We start from the raw sequence: 7,159 nt of genomic DNA, 5'->3' as shown, positions 1-7,159 counted from the left end.
CCTCCAAAGTGCTTGGATTACAGGCATGAGCCACCATGCCCGGCCGTTGTTGTTGTTTTTGAAACTGAGTTTCTCTCTTGTTACCCAGGCTGGAGTGCATTGGCGCAATCTTGGCTCACCGCAACCTCCGCCTCCTGGGTTCAAGCAATTTTCCTGCCTCAGCCTCCCGAGTAGCTGGGACTACAAGCATGTGCCACAATGCCCAGCTAATTTTCGTATTTTTAGTAGAAACGGGGTTTCACCATGTTGATCAGAATGGTCTCGATTTCTTGACCTCGTGATCCACCCGCCTCGGCCTCCCAAAGTGGGAGGGATTATAGACGTGAGCGACTATCTGTTTAACAGGGGAAGTGGGAAGATAAAAAGCCACAGATCAAATTAAATATTTTGTTCTCAAAAATGGAGCAAAGCAAGATCTTCTGAGACGCACTGGGGACCGGATGTAGAATCCTGCTTACCTGCGAAATGCAGTTAACACATCAGCTGGACCTATTTCCTGAATGGAGGGTGACCCTTCTGTTATTTAAAGATGTCAAAAATGAAGGAGATTTGAGAAGAAAAGCCATGGAAGGGACCATCGACGGATCACTGATAAATCCTACAGTGATTGTTGATCCACTTCAGATACCTGTGGCAGCAAACAAAGCAGTTCACCTCTACAAACTGGGAAAAATGAAGACAAGAACTCTATCTACTGAAATTATTTACAACCTTTCCCCAAATAACAATATTTCCGAGGCTTTGAAAAAATTCTCTGTCTCAGGAAATGACACTTCAATTCTAATTGTTTACATTGAAGAGGGAGAAAAACAAATAAATCAAGAATACCTGATATCTCAAGTAGAAGGTCATCAGGTTTCTCTGGAAAATCTTCCTGAAACAACAAATATTACAGAAGTCAAAAAGATGCATAAACTCTCTTCACAAGAAGAAAGTGTTGGGCATTATTGGATGGTATCATTTGTAGAATGTCAACAAAAGATGTTTTGTGAAATATCAAAAATATTAACAGAAATTCTCAGCATTAAAGAAAACATTGATTTTAAAAAAAAAAATGGAGCAAAGCACCTAGCACAGTGGCTCATGCCTGTAATCCCAGTTACTAGGAAAGCTTGGGAGGGTCTCTTGAACCCAGGAGTTTGAGACCAGCCTGGGCAACATAGCAAGAGCCCATCTCTAAAAAATTTTAAAATAAAAATGGAGCACAGAAAATGTCTATAATATAGAAGACAGTACCTACCCCCTAAATCATTAACTGATATTTTAGGTAATGTGGTATATTGAACACAGGTATTTTTCTCTGTCTCCTCCCCAAAACTCACTAAAATGAAAGTAAAGGGCCAGACACAGTGGTTCCCAATCCCAGCACCTTGGGAGGCCTGAAGCAGGCAGATTGCTTGAGTCCAGAAGTTCAACACTAGCCTGGACAACATGGCAAAACCCCATCTCTACAACAAATACAAAAATTAGCCAGGTACAATGGCATGTGCCTAGAGTCAGTACCAGTTACTCGGGAGGCAAAAAACTGGGGAGGAGATGAAGATGAAAGAGAAATGTCAACTGAGTTTGGCTGATGAAAGCAGGTGGAGGAGAGGTAACTGACTTACCAAAACACTGTGGCTGAAACCCCAGTGCTTGTAAGCCAGTTTTGTAAAAGGCTCAAGGACTGGCATCTATATAGTTATAGCCAAAGGGCAAGCTACGGCATGAGACATTTTTTTTTTTTTTTTTTTTTTTTTTAGATAGAGTTTTACTCTTGTTGCCCTGGCTGGAGTGCAGTGGTACGATCTCAGCTCATGGCAACCTCCATCTCCCGGGTTCAAGCAACTCTCCTGCCTCAGCCTCCCAAGTAGCTGTGATTACAGGCATGTGCCACCGTACCCGGCTAATTTTTTTTTAATTTTTAGTAGAGACAGGGTTTCTCCATGTTGGTCAGGCTGGTCTCGAACTCCCAACCTCAGGTGATCTGCTCACCTTGGCTTCCCAAAGTGCTGGGATTACAGGCCTGAGCCACTGAGGGCACGGAACTTAAAGCTGGGGATCAGATGAGAATTTGTTTAAAGAAAAAAAAAGGAGCCGGGCGCGGTGGCTCAAGCCTGTAATCCCAGCACTTTGGGAGGCCGAGGCGGGTGGATCATGAGGTCAAGAGATCGAGACCATCCTGGTCAACATGGTGAAACCCCGTCTCTACTAAAAATACAAAAAAACTAGCTGGGCGTGGTGGCGCGTGCCTGTAATCCCAGCTACTCAGGAGGCTGAGGCAGGAGAATTGCCTGAGCCCAGGAGGCGGAGGTTGCGGTGAGCCAAGATCGCGCCATTGCACTCCAGCCTGGGTAACAAGAGCGAAACTCCGTCTCAAAAAAAAAAAAAAGGAATAATTAAATATCTAAGTTTCTCCTTCTGCACCCTCCAAAGAGAGGTCCTGATTCTTCTTCCATCCTGGGAAAAGAGACATTTGAGAGAACCACACTCAGAAACATTAGGCACAGCCAAAGAGCAGGAGAAGAGCCAAATTGTCAATAAAGTGTCTGCAAGCTTCTTCTCTGAGGCTGTTTTATTTACATGCTTGATGGGACACTCCTGACCCACTAAACCCATCCAGCTCAGAGAACACTGGCAGCCATTAACCACCTCCCACTGACAGACATGTGATTTTAAAATTTTTCTCTTGGCTGGGCGCAGTGGCTCACGCCTATAATCCCAGCACTTTGGGAGGCCGAGGCGGGTGGAACACCTGAGGTCAGGAGTTTAAGACCAGCCTGGCTAACATGGTGAAACCCTGTTTCTACAAAAATACAAAAAATTCGCTGGACATGGTGGTACGCACCTGTAATCCCAGCTACTTGGGAGGCTAAGACAGGAGAATCACTTGAATCCAGGTGGCAGAGGTTGCTGTGAGCAGCGATCGTGCCACTGCACTCCAGCCTGGGTGACAAAGCCAGATGTGGTCTCCAAATAAAACAAAATAATATGAGACGTAAAATGCATATGAACTGGTAGGAGGGGAACTGAGGGCCACATGCGTGAGAGAGACTTACTTTTCACTGTATACTATTTTGTTCTGTTTGAATGTTTACCATATGCTTACATTACACTATTCAAAAAGTTTTTAAAAGCTGTTTAAGGGATGCTAATAATTAATTAGATTTGTGAACCACCCATCTTAGATACTAAAGTACTTGGGTGATTTATTGTTCTTCAATACCCCATGTAAGCATGAAGCACACCAAGTCTACAGGAAAGGGGGTCAGCTAGAACTGGTTTGCTGCTCTGATGAAAACGCAAAGATTGGCCACATGCGGTGGCTCACGCCTGTAATCCCAGCACTTAGGGAGGCCAAAGCGGGTGGATCACCTGAGATCAGGAGTTTGAGACCAGCCTGCCCAACTCCATCTCTACTAAAAATACAAAATTAAGGCTGGGAACAGTGGCTCACACCTGTAATCTCAGCACTGTGGGAGGTTGAGGCAGGTGGATCACCTGAGGTCAGGAGTTCGAGACCAGCCTGACCAGTATGGTGAAACCCCATCTTTAAAAAAAAAAAAAAAAGTAACCAAAAAAAAAAAAAATACAAAATTAGCCCAGTGAGGTGGAACATGCCTGTAATCCCACCTACTCCGGAGGCTGAGGCAGGAGAATTGGTTGAACCCAAGAGGCAGAGGTTCCAACGAGCTGAGATTGCGCATTATACTCCAGCCTGGACAACAAGAGCGAAACTCCATCTCAAAAAAAAAAAAAAAAAGAAAGTAAGTAAATGCTAAGATCACCTGGAAGACAATCCCCTGGCAGGACAAACTCAACACTCATAGTTAGGTCATTTGAGTAAATACATGAGTGAATAAATGAATACATGAGGGTGAGGCAGGCATTTGAGTCATTTGGGTGTGAATGAGGGACAGGAAGAAACTAAAATTAGGGGAAATGACTTGGCATTACAAATCCTCCCTTGCTGAGACATGACATTTTCTGCCAGGATATAAACTGGGTGTAGGAGCCAAATGGCAATGTCGGGTCTATTCTTGCCACCTTAATGTGAGAAGCGGAAGTCTGGTTTAGCCCATTTATCTGCATATCATAATTAAGTTGCATATAGATCGAGGCCCTGATTTTTAATTGCCCTGATCTATCTCTGGGAGAAAAGAAGCTCCAAGATTTCCTTTGTCAAGCACAAGCTAAGTTTAATTATAGTTCTGCGCACACATTTGATGTAAGAAGCAGATTAAAGTTTATTGCAGTCTTGGCTGGGTATGGTGGCTCATCTCTAGTAACCCTAGCACTTTGGAAGACCAAGTGGGGCAGATCACCTGAGGTCAGGAGTTCTGAGACCAGCCTGGCCATCATGGTGAGACCTTGTCTCTACTAAGAATACCAAAAAAAAAAAAAAAATTAGCAGGGCATGGTGGTGCCCGCCTGTAATTCCAGCTACTTGGGAGGCTGAGACAGATAAAATAACACTAAACTACAGTTCTCACTTATGCTGCATTAATAAAACTCAAAATATGTATGAAAAACAATTATGAAATCTGAAAAGTGCTATGCAAATATAAAAGTGTTCACATCAAGCTTATTACATTTCTATAAAACAGAAAGAAGAATTCATGTCATAACCTACTCTTACGTGATGTTTTGGTTACCAAAAAACTAGTGAATTATGAAAGCATTTTTAATTCTGTAAGAAGACAATGATTGTCAATGTGAGGTGGGACGCAGAGGACATATATGGATAATTTTTAAGGCTTTATTATTTTCTTTCTTTTTTTTTTTTTTTTGAGACAGAGTTTTACTCTTGTTTCCCAGGCTGGAGTGCAGTAGTGGGATCTCAGCTCAATGTAACCTTCACCTCCCGAGTTCAAGCGATTCTCCTGCCTCAGTCTCTCAAGTAGCTGGGATTACAGGCACCTGCCACCATGCCTGGCTAATTTTTTGTATTTTCAGTAGAGCCAGGGTTTCATCATGTTGGCCAGGCTGGTCTCGAACTCCTGACCTCAGGTGATCCGCCCACCCCCCTTGGCCTCCCAAAGTGCTGGGATTACAGGTGTGAGCCACTGAGCCACTGTGCCAGGCCATTAAGGCTTTATTAAAGTGAATGGTAGGCAGCCTCTAAGATTGCACTTAATGATTCCTGCCTCTCAATATTCCCCTCTCGAGTGTGGGCTGGAATTATTGAATTGCTTATAACAAGTAGAATATGGCAGCAGAGATTAGATGTCTCCTCTGAGACAGCTCATCTTGTGCTCTTTTTTCCATCACTTACCCTGGGGAAAGCCAGCTGCCATGTGGTGAGGCAGGCCTGTGGAGAGGTCCATGTGGTGAGGATTGAAACCTGGTAATAACCATGAGCAAGCTCAGAAGTAAATCTCCCTCTACCTCATGTGAGCCTTCAGATGAAACTACAACCCCATCCAACAGTTTGTATCTCATGAGAGACCCTAATTCAGAGCCACCCAGCTAAGCCATCTTCAGATTCCTGACCCACAGAAACTATGAGATAACACGTTTATTGTTTCAAGATGCTAAGTTTTGGGACAATTTGATATGCAGCAATAGATAATATAAAGTATAATACACATACGGAAGAATGCACCATCATAAATGTAGAACTCAATGGATTTCATTAAATGGTCACACCCAAGTAACAATCACCCAAATCAAGAAATAGAACTGGCACCTTGGAACAGCCCCCATCCACCATGTTCCCTTCTATCCACTACTGCTCACTCACTCCAGGAGTAACCACTCTCTAGATTTCTCACAGCACAGATTTTTTTTCTGTTTCTGTACCTTGGAATCATATAGAATGGATTCCTGTAGAATGTGTCTACTTGCTTTTGATCAGCATTACATTCATCACATGTAGTTCTGAAAGCCTACTCTAAAATGCCATTGTTTAATTATAATATTTAATCTATTCCAAATAAGAGTTAAGAAAACTGTGAGTTCATATATATGTAAAAAATGGTAGTCTAAGTAAAGAAAATTTGAAAACATTTCTAGGCCAGGTGCAATGGCTCATACCTGTAATCCCAGCACTTTGAGAGCCCAGGCAGGTGGATTACTTGAGCCCAGGAGTTGGAGACCAGCCTGGGCAACACAGCAAGACCTTGTCTCTACCAAAAAAAAAAAATTTTTTTTTTAAATTCCAGGCATGGCCGGGTGTGGTGGCTCACGCCTGTAATCCAAGCACTTTGGAGGCCAAGGCAGGTGGATCACCTGAGGTTGGGAGTTCAAGACCGGCCTGACCAACATGGTGAAACCCCGTCTTTAAAAAAAAAAAAAGAGAGAGAAAATAAATAAATAAATAAATAAATTCCAGGCATGTTGGTGCACACTTGTAGTTCCAGATGCTCAGGGGGCTGAGGCAGGAGGATCACTTGAACCTAGGAGCTTGAGGCTGCAGTGAGCTATGATCACGCCACTGCAGTTCAGCCTGGGCAACAGAGCAAGACCCTGTCTCAATATATATTTTTGTGTATATGACAAAGAGTAGAAAACATGTTGATGAAAGCTTCGAGGGGATACCAGAGCAAAAAAAATTTGTTAGCTCTCTATACTGGGTAGCAGTCCCATGTACTGTTCAGGGTATAGGTCTTGGAGTTAAAATGACTGGATTAGAATAGTGGCTCATTTCCTCATTGTCTGTGTGATCCTGGACAAGTTAATCTTTCTGCATTTCAGTATCTGCCTGTAGAATGAAGATAATAGTGCTTACTTCACAAGATTATTGAGAGGATGAAGAAATGGAAATGAATATAAATTAAGTAGCAATGCTTTGCACATAATAATTGCTCAAAAATTACTATGATTAAGAAGTGTTTCATTTGTGGGGGGCTTAAAAATTATAGGATGCCAAATTTGTACTATCCGTGATTTTTACCATGTAGGAGGTGATCTTCCTGTGAGTAGAAAATGCAGGGCTGGGAGTGGTGTCTCACGCCTGTTAATCCTTGCCCCATGGAAGGCTGAGGAGAAAGACTTGCTTAAGCCCAGGAGTTCAAGACTACCCTGGACAACACAGTGAGCCCTCCCATCTCAAGGGAGGGAGGGAGAAAACGCAGCTCCCTCAATTCTTTGTTTCATGGCTCTTCTGTCCCTCCTTAGGGAGAGTGAATGAGAGGAGCAGGGATGAAGTTAAACCAGTCATCTTCTCTTTGTTATTAGC

General features: G+C 43.1%; 1 protein-coding gene and 1 pseudogene across 1 annotated transcript in view; both read left to right on the top strand.

Moving 5' to 3' along the window:
• The window catches only part of CLMP (CXADR like cell adhesion molecule), a 134,468-nt gene that overhangs the window by 76,805 nt on the left and 50,504 nt on the right, over positions 1 to 7,159 (top strand). The gene's annotated exons all lie outside the window — the stretch shown is intronic.
• Positions 170 to 1,083, top strand: LOC101033232 (EKC/KEOPS complex subunit TPRKB pseudogene; annotated as a pseudogene).

The sequence above is a fragment of the Saimiri boliviensis genome, chromosome 6 (genome assembly GCF_048565385.1).
Source record: "Saimiri boliviensis isolate mSaiBol1 chromosome 6, mSaiBol1.pri, whole genome shotgun sequence".
Lineage (NCBI taxonomy): Eukaryota > Metazoa > Chordata > Mammalia > Primates > Cebidae > Saimiri > Saimiri boliviensis.
This window is presented reverse-complemented; position numbering and strand designations above follow the sequence as displayed.